The sequence below is a fragment of the Pyrus communis genome, chromosome 6 (genome assembly GCF_041283825.1).
Source record: "Pyrus communis isolate YQ-2024b chromosome 6, ASM4128382v1, whole genome shotgun sequence".
In the NCBI taxonomy this organism is placed as follows: Eukaryota; Viridiplantae; Streptophyta; class Magnoliopsida; order Rosales; family Rosaceae; genus Pyrus; species Pyrus communis.
This window is the reverse complement of record NC_142570.1, coordinates 16,438,223-16,454,985: the sequence shown is the minus strand read 5'-3', so window position 1 is coordinate 16,454,985 and position 16,763 is coordinate 16,438,223. Positions and strand designations below refer to the sequence as shown.

Sequence of the window (16,763 nt, the reverse complement as noted above, 5' to 3'; positions counted from 1 at the left end):
AGGTGTTTTGTCCACCAATGCACCTCCCGCCGAAGCATCGAGCATTTGCCTTTCAATGGGAAGAAGGCCCTCATAGAAGTATTGAAGGAGAAGCTCCTCCTTCATTTGATGTTGAGGACATGATGCAACAAGGGCTTTAAAACGCTCGTAGTATGCCGGAAAAGATTCTCCTTGACCTTGTTGGATTCCGCTAATTTTCTTCCTTAAGAGAATGACTTTTGAAGTAGGGAAGAACTTCTCCAAGAACGCTCTCTTCATGCTCTCCCAAGAAGTCACGGTCCCGGGTGCCAATTCATAAAGCCAATCCTTAGCCTTTTCCACAAGAGAGAATGGAAAAGCCTTTATCATCAGAATGTTCCCATCAACATTTATGGGTGTCATGCTCGAACAAACAACCTCGAACTCCTTGAGATGCTTGTTGGGATCTTCCATGGAAAGCCCATGGTATTTCGGAATGTGGTGCAACAAGCTTGACTTCAACTCGAATTCATCAGTCTTGCCTTGGGCAGCCTCAGGGTATTGAATGTAAAGAGGGGCTGCATTGGCCAAACCCGAGGCAGAAAGCTCTTTGATGGTTCGATTGTCCATGGCCATGGTTGGTACTTCTTCTTTAACCCAATCCGGGGCTTCCTCTTCTACTTCAGGTTCGGGACTAGGAGGATTAGACTCTTGCAATTTCTTGTTCCTTCTCAAAGTCCTCTCGAAATCACCGTCAAAGTCGGAGATATGCTCACGAACAGGTTGTGAGCTACGGGTCATAAACTAGTACCTACACACAAAAGTAAACAAGATAAATAACCAACTTAATAGACATGGCACAAAAACAAAACACATACACACGGTGCAAAAAAAAAATTAAAACAAAACAGAAACTAAACAATTTAAACAAGACTCAAGACAAGGGATTAGCAATTTTTGCCAATCCCCGGCAACGGCGCCAAAATTTGATGCGAGAATTATACGCACACAAACTAAACCCTATTTGTGACAATTGTAGTGATGATGTAAGTAGGGATCGTTCTAACCGGGGATTAACTAGGGATGCTAAACACTTGACTCAAATAAATAAAACTAACTTTTAAAACACTAAGACAAACTAAAAGACTCAAAACAAGTTCAAAAGACTCCAAATACTTAAAAACATAAAATAAGACAAATCAAATGATTAAGACTTAACAAAATAGGGGGGGGATTGTGGTTGGACGAGATTAAACTAAACAAACAGATTATAATTTAAAACAGATAGTAAAGATGAATGTGATGAAAATATGGATGATGGAATAGCTAAGGGGTTTTTCTCCACACATGTTACACTTGCATACAAGATTGATTTTCGGTTGGTCTTTCGATAAATTATGAAACTCAATGCTCCAAGTTAATTAGGTCCGCTTAAATTAACTTTCAGATTTCCCTAGATTCGTTGGATTGAATGGAATACGCATTACAACCAAATTATTCTTAATCAAAGTCCCTAACTATGGAATACGCATGATAGAGACATTCAACAAAGATCATTAAGTTCAACGGAAATCATAAACATTGACGAGGCATTCGTTGCTATGGAATACGCATGAAACTTATGCCAAGAATTCGTTTAACGCGATTGTTTATAAGCAACCTCCACTACTTGTGAAGATAAGTTCGTAACTATTAGGTGAAACTCACTTATATTCTAGCGTCATATTCATTTAAACGGTTAAACAAATTGAATCCACAACTTATGAAATTCCAACCAAAAGTAATTAATTCATATTGCAAGCATAAACATGTATTTTGAATCACCCCCTAGCTAAAGGGGGGTTTAGTTCCTCATAACTTTGAAATCAAAGAAACACCTAAACATTCCAACAACTCAAACTTGAATTGTATGAACGTTTAAGCACTCTTCTCTTCCATTACAAAACAAAGAAAATTGAATTTAAACATTGAAATCAAAGAAACACCTAAACATTCCAACAACTCAAATTTGAATTGTATGAACGTTTAGGCACTCTTCTCTTCTTCGTTGTTGTAGCACAAGGTCTAAGGTGAGTTTTTGGGGGATGAGGAGTGGTTGGAATGAAGAGAAAATATGCAGAAAATGAAGGGATATGCACGGCAAGAATGGAGGTGTTTGTGGTGTGTTGTGTATGAAAATGAGATGTGAATTGAATATGGAATGAATGAATGAATGCAAGGGTATTTATAGGAGTAGTGGAGGGAACATATGGCTATGTCATTTGTAGGTGAAGTAGGTGGATGTTGTAGGTGAAGTAGGTGGATGTTGTAGGTGATTATGAGTGATAAGTGATAAGTGTATGATATGTTAAGTGATAAGTGAATGATTATGATAAGTGATAAATGAATGTATGATATGATAAGTGGTGAATGATATGTGGTGAATGATAAGTGGTAGTGTTTAAGTATTTAAAATAGGGAACAAAGCCCTTCCTTGCATGGCAAGGAAGGGAGACACAAGGAAACACACGACAATGTCCTAAGGTTGCTAGGAATGTTGTTTTTGTGTTCTAAAATGCGTAGGAGTTTTCAATGATGCTCAAACATGAGGTCTTTTTAGGATTTAACTTTCCTACTTCAAGTCTTCAATTTCGTCCATCCTTTTGGCTCCAAGCATATGATATCCATTCCAATCTCTAATTTGCTCCAAAAGGCTCCAAAAGGCATCCTTTTGCATACTTTGCCCTTAGAACCTGAAAACACACAAAAGAAGCATAAAGAACTAAAATAACTAAAGAAACATAACGTAAATGTACGAGAACAAGCCATTTAAGTCGCATAAATATGCTCCTATCAATAACATCAAACAAAAATTCCAAAATTGTGTTAATCTTTCATTAAAATGATCTCCTTTTAGCCGCTGTGTTACTCTGTGAACCCAGTCTTTAATTTTTAATTTATGAATGGTGATTGGATTTGGGAAAGTCCAGTTGACATTATAGCTTACTCATTTTTCATCCAATATGTTGAATATGTAACGGGTCCTTGGGCGTGCAAAGGAAGGTATACCGGTGGATATCATCCATATTCTGGATGCTTGCATTGAGATACCACAACTGGGAGTTGAATCTCTAAATGTTCATGTCAGCGGTGCCATTGCTGTGTGGGAGTATACTCGACAACAGAGATCATTCTAATAGGCAATAGCTTTTTATTTTTAAGCATCACACTTGCTCTGTTGGCTTCTCTATACATGAGAAACGTTCTCAACCCAAGACATCTTTTGAACAGCCAATTTTGCAGCATGGAATTCAGAGACTGTTGTATCATTACCTGAAATATGCTATTGACGTAATTCTTAAACAGCATTTTCACATGATTAAGATATGTGGCTGCTTCCCAGTTTAAATAGAAAACATAGAATTACGTTGTCGTTGCATCCAAATTTCTAATCATGCGGTAGTTGTTGGTGCCGTTTGAGCGTGCTTTTCAAATGCCGATCGAAGTAGAGGAACGATCAGTTTTAAGACCAATTCAACAGGATGAAAGATCTCCCATGTTCTCCAGAAGGCAGGCAGATGTATGCAGAGAAGAGTCTGTATATGTTGACCAATGGAAGAAGGATTGTTATTTGAAAAACCTATGTGAGAGCAGGTCTAGTTATTCCAGAAAAAGCAAGGAAAATCAGGGTGGTATTGTTGGCACAGAAACAAGCCGAAATGGAAAAACATATTGTTGGCACAGAAGTTACATTCACACTACGAAGAAGTTATGGGCGAGGATTTAATGGTGGACGTCCGAGGAGGGAGATATGGGGACGTGATGTTGACGGTTCAAGCAAAGAAACCCACTCGACGATGTCCACGAAAGGAAAACATGCAAGCTTCGACAATTGGAAAATCAGAAGTCTCAGATTTGAGGAGTTCCCAAGGCCAAGGGGATGCAACGTTACAGCCTGTCTTGCAACCTACTATACCAAGTGGAAATTGGAAGGGATCTTCTTAGGCGAATGATGGCTGCTTCCAACTGAAAGATGATGTCATGTTGATCAGTCCTTTCCAGAATAAAGTCAATGGAGATTAGAGAAGCGGGGAAAATGATGGTATTGGATGGTTGTTTATTTGAAGTAGGGTTGGAAGTAGGGTTCCTAAGAGTTGGAAGCATCATGGAGTATCATGGAAGAATAGAATAATGGAAAGCTAGCTAATGCATGGATTCAAACTTTCGGCTAAAACTTAAGTGATGCTTTAGTGCATCTTAGTTTAATATCTACTTTAGGCATAATGCAAGCCTTGATGATGTTTAGTTAGGTAGAATGGAGACCTCATCATCATTGTAAGGATTAATTAGTGGTTTAAGTTAGGTGGAGGTGTCATGGAGGGGTCTTAACTCTCCATTGTTTCCGTAGCTTTCCTCTTAGTTTTCTATAGGTTCCTCTATATATGTTTTGTTGTTCTTGTAACTAAACATGATGAATGAATGAGATACAATTCATTCCTTGAAAATCAACATGGTATCAGAGCAGGAAAAATAACCTGCTTCTGCTTCATCCGAACGTGATCAATCCTCTAGATGGCTGAAGACAATCCTCTTAGGTCAGATGCTGAAAGTTCACCGGTTCTTTCTTCCGGAAATATGTCTGAGGTGGATGTCAATCCAAATCGAAGGTTAAGCTCAGTCTTGTTAAATGAGTTTAATTACTTACCTTGGTCGAGAGCAGTGAGCCTTGCTCTAGGTGGAAGGTCCAAGCTAGGGTTCATAAATGGAAGCATCGAAGTTCCTGATGCTTCCTCACCAACATATGAAAACTGGCTTTGCAAGGATCAGCTAGTTATGTCATGGCTCCTAAATTCCATGGAGCGTAAACTAGCTGAAATATTCAGTTATTCTGAATCATCATTCAAGCTATGGGAGACAGTCAAGGAGATGTATGGCAGTCAAAACAATGTTGCACGTGTGTTTCAACTAAAGAAGGACATTTCCAACCTGCAACAAGAAGGAAAGCCATTTGTTCAACTTCTTGGCAGCATGAAGAGCATGTGGAATGAGTTGGAAATGTATCGGCCTCATACAACTGAAGCGTCCGTGCTACTGAAAAGGGCAGAAGAAGACAAGATATTCCAACTCTTGTCAAGCCTCGATTCAGGATACGAAGACCTACGAAGCCACATACTCATGAACCCCGAACTACCTTCCTTCACCAGTGTATGTGCAACAATCCAACGTGAAGAAGTACGAAGGAAAGTCATGAACATTGGCACAAAGACCAATGTAACTGAAGCAAGGTCTTACCTAACCAACGAAAGAAAATACAAAGTGAAGAATCCACACTTGAAGTGCTAACATTGCAACTATACTGGCCATGTTAAGGAGACATGCTGGATTTTACATCCAGAATTAAAGCCAGAGTTCATGAAGGATAACAAGGGCTCACAAAGACTGAACCGTGCACCACACAGAGCCAACAATGCATCTACCTCAACCTCACATGGGTCTGACGCACTCAAGAGCTTCACAGCAAATCCGGCTGCACTCATAAATGAGTTTGCAGCATATCTTCAAAGCAAGAAAGAAGAGGTTAAGAGTGATCAAACGGTCGTTTTTTAAGATGGAAACTCAACAGCTTTGCTAGGCAAGTTCGCTGGTTTTCTGACAGACACACAACACATGTCCCGAGATGACATGCAAGGTATCATGACTGCTTTCAAAACTGCTCTTAATGTAAATATGATGCATGATTTTTGGATTGTTGATTCGGGTGCCACAGATCATATGACCAATCATGTTTCTAAGTTTCAAAAGTTTGAAAAATTTTCGCAACCTTCTCAAGTCTCAACTGCCAATGGTGAGAGTTCCAAGGTTTTAGGCAAGGGAAATATCCACTTAATGTCGGACAAAATTGAGTCAGTAGCCTTATATGTTCCTTCTTTTCCATTTCAACTTCTATCTGTGGGAAAAATCACCAATACCTTGAATTGTTTAGCCATCTTCTCTCCTCACAATGTCATTTTTCAGGATTGTCTCACTAAGAAGACGATTGGTGAAGGGTTTTATCTAGATGGTCTCTATTACATATCAAAGAGCAGTCCCAGGGGATTTCAAGCCAAGTCCAATCCATCCCAAGATAGTCAATTGTGGCATCAACGTCTAGCTCATCCTTCTCAACCTGTTTTGTCATCTTTGTTTCCAAATTTAGGGAATGATTTAATTTCGTGTGAAACCTGTCATTTGTCTAAGGACACTAGATTGCCTTTTAACCCATCCTTATCTAGGACTAGTAAAGTTTTCGAACTAGTTCACTCAGATGTATGGGGACCAACGTTTGAATCTTTTGATGGTTATAAGTATTATGTGATCTTTGTTGATGATTTCTCTAGAGCCACTTGGTTGTACCTTTTAAAGTCTAAGAGTGAAGTGATGGAAGTATTTAAGGATTTTCACAACCTTGTTAAGAACCATTTTTCTTCTAAAATTCAAACTTTAAGATCTGACAATGGCACCTAATACACGTCCCATCTCATGTCACAATATTTGAGCAATCATGGTATCATGCATCAAACAAGCTGTGTTGGCACACCTCAACAAAATGGTGTAGCCGAAAGGAAAAATCGTGACATACTGGAAAAAACAAGAGCATTAATGTTACACATGAATGTACCAAAGAGATTTTGGTCCCAAGAAGCCATGGCGGCTATGTACATCATCAATAGACTTCCTAGCCGAGTCTTGGGGTTTAAATCTCCCCTTGAAGTCATGAAAGGAAGAAAAATCGACCTCTCACATCTTAGAACCTTTGGTTGTGTCTGTTTTGTTCATGTTCAGTCACACCATCGAGATAAATTGGACCCTAGAGCTCTCAAATGCATTTTTCTTGGTTATTCATCAACACAAAAAGGATATAAGTGCTATAATCCCCAACTGAGAAAAATCATTGTATCCAAAGATGTTCGATTCCATGAAGCTAACCCTTTTTTCAGCAAGTCACTTGAAGCCACAGGTCAGGGGGAGTGTATCTTTGATCTGCTTCCTCTACCAAGAATCAGCACTCCAGATGAAATCAGCACTCCAGATGTTTTAAACGAAAGAGGTTCTAACCATGACAACAATGAAGACACTCATCCTGATGGTTCTGTGGATGATGATAACAGCGGCAACCAAGAAAATCTTCAAAGTGTGGCTGATAATTTGAATGAGGATGAGACAACTCTCCCAGTACCTCGACGCAACCCTCGGCGTGATAGACAACCTCCCACAAGACTTCAAGATTTTGTCACATATAAACGGAGGTATCCAATCTCCAATTGCGTGTCGTATCAAAAGGTGACTCCATCTCATGCTGCTTTTCTTAATACCATTTCAAGTCACAGTGAGCCTCAAAACTTTCATGAGGCTAATAACCAAGTTGTGTGGAAAGAAGCAATGCAAGATGAACTCAAAGCACTGGACCAACATAACACCTGGAGCATCACCAAACTTCCAAAAGGAAAAAGGGCAGTGGGCTGCAAATGGATCTATAAGATCAAGTTTAATTCTGATGGTTCAATTGAAAGACATAAAGCCAGGCTGGTGGCTCGAGGATTCACTCAAACATTTGAGGTAGATTACAAAGAAACATTTGCTCCTGTTGCAAAAATGAACTCAGTTAGGGTCCTATTGTCTGTTGCCGTCAATAAGGGTTGGTCCATGTACCAAATGGACGTAAAGAACGCCTTTCTACATGGTGATCTTAAAGAAGAGGTCTATATGAGATTGCCACCAGGACACCCTCAAAGCCAGGAGCCTGATTTGGTGTGTAAGTTGCATAAGTCGATTTATGGATTGAAGCAATCGCCTCGTGCTTGGTATGCAAAACTAAGTTCAGTTCTTCATAGTGTTGGTTTCAAAATGAGTAATGCGGATTCATCATTATTTGTTCGCACGGGAGCTGCGAGCAAATTAGTTGTGTTGATATACGTGGATGACTTAATAATTACAGGTGATAATGCTGCAGAGATCTCCACACTCAAAAAGTCACTTCAACAAAGATTTGCGATTAAAGATCTTGGGGTGCTGAAGTATTTTCTGGGAATCGAAATGGGGTCTTCTCACAAGGGACTATTTCTTAATCAACGAAAATACGTCATGGACCTACTCAAGGATGCTAATATGAGCGATGCTAAGCCTGCACTTACTTCTATCGATAGCAAGCTCAAACTTGACTTGGGAGGCACACCACTCTCGGATATCAGCTCCTATCAGAGGCTTGTCGGTAAGCTGATTTACCTAACGATCACCAGACCTGACATCTCATATTCAGTGAGTATAGCCAGTCAATTCATGCATTCCCCCACCATCGAGCATTTGAACCTTGTAAAAAGGATCTTACGTTACTTAAAAGGGTCCGTTGGTTACTGTACCTTTGTCGGTGGAAATGAAGGGAAATCTATGAGATTCATGTGGGATTTCTAGTGACTAGCATGCATATACAATTCAAAATTTATATACGAAAGCAACGAAAGCATGTCATACATTTTATCAAAGCTATAGTCATGCAAATCCCCTTCAAGATGCATAGGTTTATATAAGATGCATCAAAACAAAATTTAGAAGAAGAACAAACTAGAGGTTTAGTTTTATACCTCTTGATCTAGATCTTAGACCAAGGATGGACCACCTTCAAGATCTTTGCTCCTCAAACTCCTTGAGCCTAGCCTCCCTCCTTGCTTCCTCCACTTTGTAAAGTAAGTGCTCCTAGGTTCTCTTCAAGTTTCCAAAGATATGAAAACCTCTAAAGATTCTCACCCACTTTGTAATGAGAAAGATGAAGGAATAACCAAAAGGGTATATAGATGATTAGTTAAATCACCCCCTTGGTGGCCGGCCCTTTGTGTTCAAGAGAGAGAGCTTTTCTTTTCTCTTTTGTTGTTTTTAGAACACATAAAACCCTAATGAACTTTGTGTCATAAAGTTCCTTTTATAGACAAAAGAAACAAGTCAACATTTTAACCTATCTCTCCCTTGGTGGCCGGCCATATGTGTTTGGTTTGGGCTTTGGGCTTTTAATTATTTCAAGTCATCCAATGCTTGAATAAAAGCCCAATGGGTTTTGGCCCAATGGCCTAATTAAACCCGAACGTTTCTTTAAGCCCAAAACGATCTTTATCGCTTTTATGATTTCTTTAGACTTTCTAAATTAATCAAAACACTTAATTAATCCAATTAATTATTTCCTTCATCCATTAGTTACTCACTACAAGAGTGTATTGGTGAACAATCTTTTAGGTTCTAATTAGCAAGGCAGTGAGGTGATTGGCATCAATCCAATTGATTATCCAATCACTTAGTGAATTAAAACTTACTTTTAATTCACCTTCCTTTTGATGACTACATTTAATCATCTAGAAGAACTCACAAGCCATGAGTGACATCTAACCATATATCATGGCTACCCAAGCTAATGTAGAAGTTATTCGGAGAACCTATTCAGTTGGAATTACAATGTAATTCGATCCTTCTCTAAAACAATACTCTCAATCACATTACTAGGGTATGGATTTATAATGTCAAACCCCTAATGTGATTATTCCTTCTTATATGATTCATTTGAGACGTATAGGAACGCTTTCCTTTATTACGCTCGATACTTCGGCCGAAGATTCCCGAATCATATCTTAAAGTATTCATCCTCTCTTATCGAGGATTAGAGATTCCTTGTTGCGCATTCACTTGCCTTCATGGCTAAGTTGCTTAACCCCAACGATGCCTTGGACACTCGCGAACGGAATGACTTTAACATAATCAAAGATTAAGTACTTAACCACAAGACAACGACGATGCCTCAGGTCAAAGGATTACTTACATTATTCCAACCATTAGAGTTACTTGCTTGACATGTGAGTAGACCTCCATGCAAGTACTCTCGTTCGATTGTGTTCAGTGAACTCATTCCCTTAATGAGCACCTACATACTTGTCTTAGTGTCGCTACACGAATGGGATGAGACTTTCCATCCTTCCAATTGAAGCGGACATAGTATGTACCGGTCTATGGATTGTCAGTATCCCTCCGACAATCCTATGACCAGGAACCTTTTTGGACATGATGGCTATGAGAAGAAGGTCTCTGTAATCTAACATCATTAGGTTACTTCTTCCATCGATCTATTGTCCATGGATTCACTATTTAGGACATATTTTGTTCATTGAGATAGTCCTAATTAGTATCTTTGCCTTCCGATGTATAAGAGTCATATATACATCAATTCATTGTCCTGAAAGGTTTCTTCCAAAGATTGACTTTCAGGGCATATTTCCAACAGGAAATTTGGTCACATGGAAGAGCAAAAAACAAACTGTCATCGCAAGATCAAGTGCCGAAGCTGAATATCGTGCAATGGCCTCAACCGCGTGTGAGCTGATATGGCTAAAAGGACTTCTATGTGACTTAGGTGTGTTCACGACTCAACCAATGACCTTATTTTGTGACAACCAGGCTGCTATGCACATAGCATCAAATCCAGTCTTTCACGAGAGGACGAAGCACATTGAAGTCGACTGTCACTATGTTCGTGAACAAGTACAGTCGCAGGTGATTCAGACACATTATGTAAAAAGCTCCGATCAGCTGGCCGATATATTCACCAAACCTCTGGCCTCTCATCAGTTTCAAAGACTCCTCTCCAAGCTTGGATCCATCAACCTTCTGGATCCAGCTTGAAGGGGAGTATTTGATGGTTGTTTATTTGAAGTAGGGTTGGAAGTAGGGTTCCTAAGAGTTGGAAGCATCATGGAGTATCATGGAAGAATAGAATAATGGAAAGCTAGCTAATGCATGGATTCAAACTTTCGGCTAAAACTTAAGTGATGCTTTAGTGCATCTTAGTTTAATATCTACTTTAGGCATAATGCAAGCCTTGATGATGTTTAGTTAGGTAGAGTGGAGACCTCATCATCATTGTAAGGATTAATTAGTGGTTTAAGTTAGGTGGAGGTGTCATGGAGGGGTCTTAACTCTCCATTGTTTCCGTAGCTTTCCTCTTAGTTTTCTATAGGTTCCTCTATATATGTTTTGTTGTTCTTGTAACTAAACATGATGAATGAATGAGATACAATTCATTCCTTGAAAATCAACAGATGGTATGATGAAATTTGCAGAACCACAAATGGCAGTTGAAAATGCAAAAGCACTAGAAGTTTTCATTGATAGAGGTTAGAATCAGAGTTCTGAGCTTCAAGCTGTATGTTTTGATTCAGAGTTGAAGAATTTTGTGATTGGGTTTGAGGCTCAAGCTGGAAATCAAATTGAGTCAGCGAGCTGCATATCCATACCCATATCTGCATATCCATCGCCATATGGCTACTGGAAAAGATCCTAAGCAAGAAATACAAGAGACATGTATGGCTATAACATTTGTAATTTTCATTCAATAGTTAATGTTGTCTAGGGTTTTCTTATATATTACCCACTAATAGTTTCTGCTTATAATCTTGTTAAACGGTACACAATCATAGCTAGCTTAGAATTCAAAATCATACGCATTACATTTTAATTCCACACGCGTATGATTTGGAATACTAAGCTAGCTACAATTGTCTGCCGTTTAACAAGATTATAAGCATAAACTATTAGTGGTTAATATATAAGAAAAACCCTAGACAACATTTACTATTGAATGAAAATTACAAATGTATATAGCCAAAATAGCTCTTGTTCTCTCTGATTTCTTGCCTAGGATCTTTTCCAGTAGCCATATTGCTATGGATACGCAGCTCACTGACTCAACTTGATTTCTAGCTTGAGCCTCAAACTCGACCACAAAAATCTTTAACTCCAAATCAAAAGATATAGCTTGAGCCTCAGAACTTTGATTCTGACCTCCATCAGTGGAAACTTCTAGTATTTTTGCATTTTCAACTGCGATTCTGCAGATTTGATCATACCACCATTTTCCCCGCTTCTCCATTGACTTTATTCTGGGAAGGAATGATCACCATAGCATATGAAGCATTAGCTCTTGCTCTCACAGCAGTAGTGTCTGTGTTTTCATCTCAATTGCTGCATCTGGTCAAGGACAAAGACAATCTGTTTCTATCAGATGGAAAACCTCTTTTAGATTCCTTGGTTCTCTCTTTTCTTCAGAACATAAATAACCTCCTAACAATTGGAGTGTTTGTACGGACTTGACATGCAGTTTTAATGAATTGGAAGGTGACGAATCTTAATGTCTCAGGTGCATGTGTTTAAAAAAGGGATAAATTTTTTGTTACATATTTAATAAGAATTTTTCTCCTTCCTACCAGTGAAGTTCATAACATCTTGGAAATTGAAATTTCGTAAGTGAAGTTCCAATGTTACCATTTTTGTCTTTCCCAAAAAATAAAAATTACGCTTCTTTCTCTTTGGTATACACTTCTAACACGTCGGCTATTATTCTCTCCCTTAATATTCTATGGCATTTTTGTACTGGTGCTTGTCGTTTGTATAAAGCTTAACTATTAACTGGTTTCCTGTTACTGTTGCAGTGGATTTGCCTAGAATCTCTACTGTCAATTCCTTGTTGTGGTTTGAAAAATGGGCTTCACCAACTTTCTTCTGATAAATGTTAGTTTTCCTTTTTGACTCACCAACTTTGTTCTGATAAATGTGCAACCTAGAGAATGCTGGAGAAAGTTCTGTTCTACGAATGCTCAGATCAGTCCTATTAGTTTTGGGCTTATTGTCCAAGGGAAAGTTTGGTTCACTTGTCTCTTCATGTGATGGGGTGGACTCTAATAATTGTGCTTGTGTGGATGCTCGTGTCTATCGAAACCTAGTTATATTGGCATTGGTCAACTACCATTTACTTATGAATAATTTTCTTGTCCCATTCTGGACCATTTCCCCCCATGGAATCTTTGGATTTGGAGCCAATCCTTTCATGTTGTTTGTAAAAACCTTTTTTGGCTTTCAGTTTACATACATGGTTCTTGAGAGAGCTCATTAACTTAGATGGGATATTTTTTTTTTCTTTTTTTTTTTGGGTGGGGTGGGGTGGGGTGGGGGAAGAAATGTCGATGTGAATTTTGCATATTCTTTTTTCGGCTTTCAAATGGTTTTGGAGAACTGCTTTTTGGACTTAGAAAATTACCCCTTTCTAAAAAAAGAATTGCATAATAATCAATTCATTCCTACTTATATCATTTGGGATGGTATAATTGCATTCATAACATTTCAGTTATTGTTCTTTTTAACTACAGTGGTTTAGATAATTGGAGGTTTGTGGGTTGGGGACCAGACACTGGCAATGCTCTCAGAGGCTATTTAGATAACTCAGGTTTCAGAATATGGTTCTTGCCAAATTAGTATCTTTGCCTTTTATCCGCGAAGTTGGGATTTTGGTTGAAGTAATTTGAATGACGGGGAGATAGATGAACTATCAGCTCCATTGGCACTTCTAGGAGTTTGTTAAAACGGGAGGGGATAGGGGGCGTTGGAAGTTGGAACCTCAGGAGGTTTTGCTCATATTTTTTTTTTATGGATTCTTCGGATCATCCAGCCTTTATTCTAGCTAAGATGATTTGGGGGTGCAACGGTCCCAAAAAGGTGAAGATTCAGAGTTGGCTTATGGCTAATAAGAGGGTCAGTTTTTGGGATTTGCTCAAGAAAATGAAAGAAGGGATCTGTCACATCCCGGCCGAGGCCCCCATCATATCCCGAGCTCGACTCCACCGTAGTACGATATTGTCCACTTTGGGCCCCGACCACACCCTCATGGTTTTGTTTCTGGGAACTCACACAAGAACTTCCCAATGGGCCATCCATCTTGGGATTGCTCCACGTGAACTCACTGATAAGTCACATTTTGCATGCAGTTATATCTTCCTTATTTGGTGTCTTTGTATTGTTTTTGGATTAAACTAGTTGCATTTTACATTCTTTGGTGTTAGTGTGCAGTCAAGTGTGAATTTGGATCAATGGGAAGGCAAATGAAGTAAAAACATTCCTTTTGGTAGCTGAGCATTATTCCAAACGTGGAAAGGATTCTTGGGAATTAATTTGAAGTCCAAATGAGGAATCTAGGACTAAAGTGGCTGCTTAAATTCAGGAGTTGATGTGATTAGGAAAGTGGTGCATTGGAGTCACATTGGATGGTTCTAAACAAGGCAAAAACATGCGGACACCTTGTTCATTCCACATAACTTGTGCCGTGTATTCCCTTGCCTTGTCCAGCTCCCTTTTTGCACCAAAAACATTCACTCCCATTAATTAAACCATTCAGCCATATTTACACCAACAAACACAATCATGCCGTGCAAATCCCATGTGGTTCCAGCTCACTTATGCACTTCTAAACACCAAAACATGCATTCACATGCATGTTCACAACATGGCCGTGCATTCCATTACCTTTCTCCAATTCATCTTTGCAGATGTCCACTCCCTTGTTGCAGACATTGCACATGTATCTTTGATTAAATAAACCACATACCTGCAGATCATGTCCATGCCTTGCGTCCACCACCTCAGAAACCCACTCATTCCAGCTCACTTATGCACTGCCATCTGACTTGTGCAATTCCAGCTCCATTCTTAATGATGGCAGTGACATTTCCTCTCTATAAAAACCGTACAAACTCACTTCATGGGGGTTCGGTTGGTTCATTCCATTATTCACACACATAGCCGCTCCATTCCCACTCCATTTCTGCCCATTTGCTCTCCCAGTTACAGAAAACATCCAACCTTAAGCCGATCCATTTTCATTTACATCACACTTGGAGAACCAACACCAAAGGGCACTCTTCAAGGAATTCAACATCAGTTTTGCTTCAAGGGTTTCTTCTTCTTAATTCTATGTTCACTCATGTTACTTATTTTTATGTCAAACCTTTGTAAACATGAAGTGTAACTAATCTCTCTCTAGGGATTCGATGTAGCCTTGCAAAGTTTGCCATGTAATCAAGTTAGAATGCTCAGTTTGTCCATCTATTTCTTGTTTCATTCTCTGATTTAATTGTGACTTTGTGAGTTGATTTTAATGTTTGATCACCATTTGAATTAACCACAGGTTGTTTAGCCAAGATTAGGACACACATCATGCTTATTCTTGGTAGATATGTGAATGGATGAAGGGAATACTTTGCAAACAACCTGCCAAGTGTTACCTTTGGTTTTATGAAAGTTTCTTGTTCGTAACACCTTCTTGGTTAGGAACCCAAGTTGCACATCACAACTAGGCTCATGATTAGGAACATGTGATCAAGTCCACACATCATATGGTTGATCATATCTAAGTGAAACAAACTCAAGAAATAGGTAGATGGCTGAGTATAAACTAACTTAACAAACATGGACTTGGTTTAGCAATGGTGAAATCGAATCCCTAGTTTCATCTCTATTGATACTATCCCATTTTATTAGTTATTGATTCATTTATTTGTATTTACTTCATTCTCTTATGTTTTCAAGTTACAACCACAAATCTGCCTACATTGAGTAGTTTTATTTCTCTAGTTAGAGTTCTTGCAAAACAAGTGATTATATAGGACTAATTAGTCTCTGTGGATTCGACACCCTTACTTGTGCCATTATACTAAACATATTTTAGCATCTAGGAAGGAAACCCCTCAACAAAAATGGCGCCGTTGCCGGGGACTGATTTCAGTCCCTTGTAATTGCTTGTTTGCTATTTAAATTTTGTTCTTTTCATTGTAGATAGATTCTTGATTTTCATTCAAACGTGTGTTATTTTGTTTCAGGTAGTATATGTCAAATAGACTTGTTGAGTTAGGCCAAAGAATTGAACGGTTAAAAGGCCACACTTTGGACAACTTTGTGCCATCAAGTTCCTCCTTTATCCGTGAAGAAGAGGAAGGGAATTCACCTAGTTCAACAAGTAAAGGATCTGAGCAATTTAATTGGGAAAGAGAAGAAGAGATGGCGGGCAACCAAGATGAGCTTCGAGCTTTGGAGGACTTTGCTCAGCCAATCATACCAAATTCACCTTCATGCATCTTGCTGCCCACAGAAGCTAGAAACTATGATCTTAAATCTTCACAATTCCATATGTTTCCCTCTTTTTATGGCTTACCTAATGAAGACCCTTTAGCTCATATTAAAGAGTTTTACAATGTTGTGAGTGGTTTGCCTTTGCAGGGAGTGAGTGAAGCAAATTTGAGGATGAGAGTGTTTCCTTACACCTTGAAAGATAGGGCCAAGAGTTGGTTGATGACTCTAACACCAGGTTCCCTCACTACATGGGATGCCGTGGCTAAGAAGTTCTTGGAGAAGTTCTTTTCCACTCAAAAGACAGCCACATTAAGGGGACAAATATTCAACTTCAAACAAGATGATGGAGAACCTTTCAATGAGTGTTGGGAGCGCTTTAAAGGCCTCTTGCTGCAATGTCCACACCATGGGTTACCTTTTCACTTACCAATGCAAATTTTCTATGATGGACTAACCCAAACATGTCAATCAACTGTTGATAATGCAGCAGGTGGAGCATTGAAGAAAAAGAATGCCCAAGAGTCATATAACATTTATGAGATGTTGGGGTCTAATGCTCAACACAAAGATTTAAGGGGTAAGAAAGTTGGAGTCTATGCAACAAGCTCTAATCATGATCTTTTGTTGCAGGTAGCTAACCTAGAAAGGAAGATTGAATCCGTGCTCAACATGGTGCCAAAAGCAAATGAAGTGTGTGCCATTTGCAGCATACCAAGCCACCCTACTCATCAATGTCCATCTAGGGAAGCTTATCCCGAGTATGTTCAAGAGCAAGTGAACCTCATGAATTCTTACAATCAAAGGCCAAGGAATGATGTGTATTCCAATACATATAACTCAAGTTGGAGAGATCATCCCAA

At 39.0% G+C, this 16,763-nt stretch overlaps 1 non-coding gene across 1 annotated transcript; it reads right to left on the bottom strand.

Moving 5' to 3' along the window:
- Window positions 1–16,205: 16,205 nt before the first annotated feature.
- LOC148696357 (small nucleolar RNA R71) lies at window positions 16,206–16,316 on the bottom strand. The gene has a single exon (XR_015963840.1). It is a non-coding gene; the product is annotated as a small nucleolar RNA R71 (small nucleolar RNA).
- Window positions 16,317–16,763: the final 447 nt, after the last annotated feature.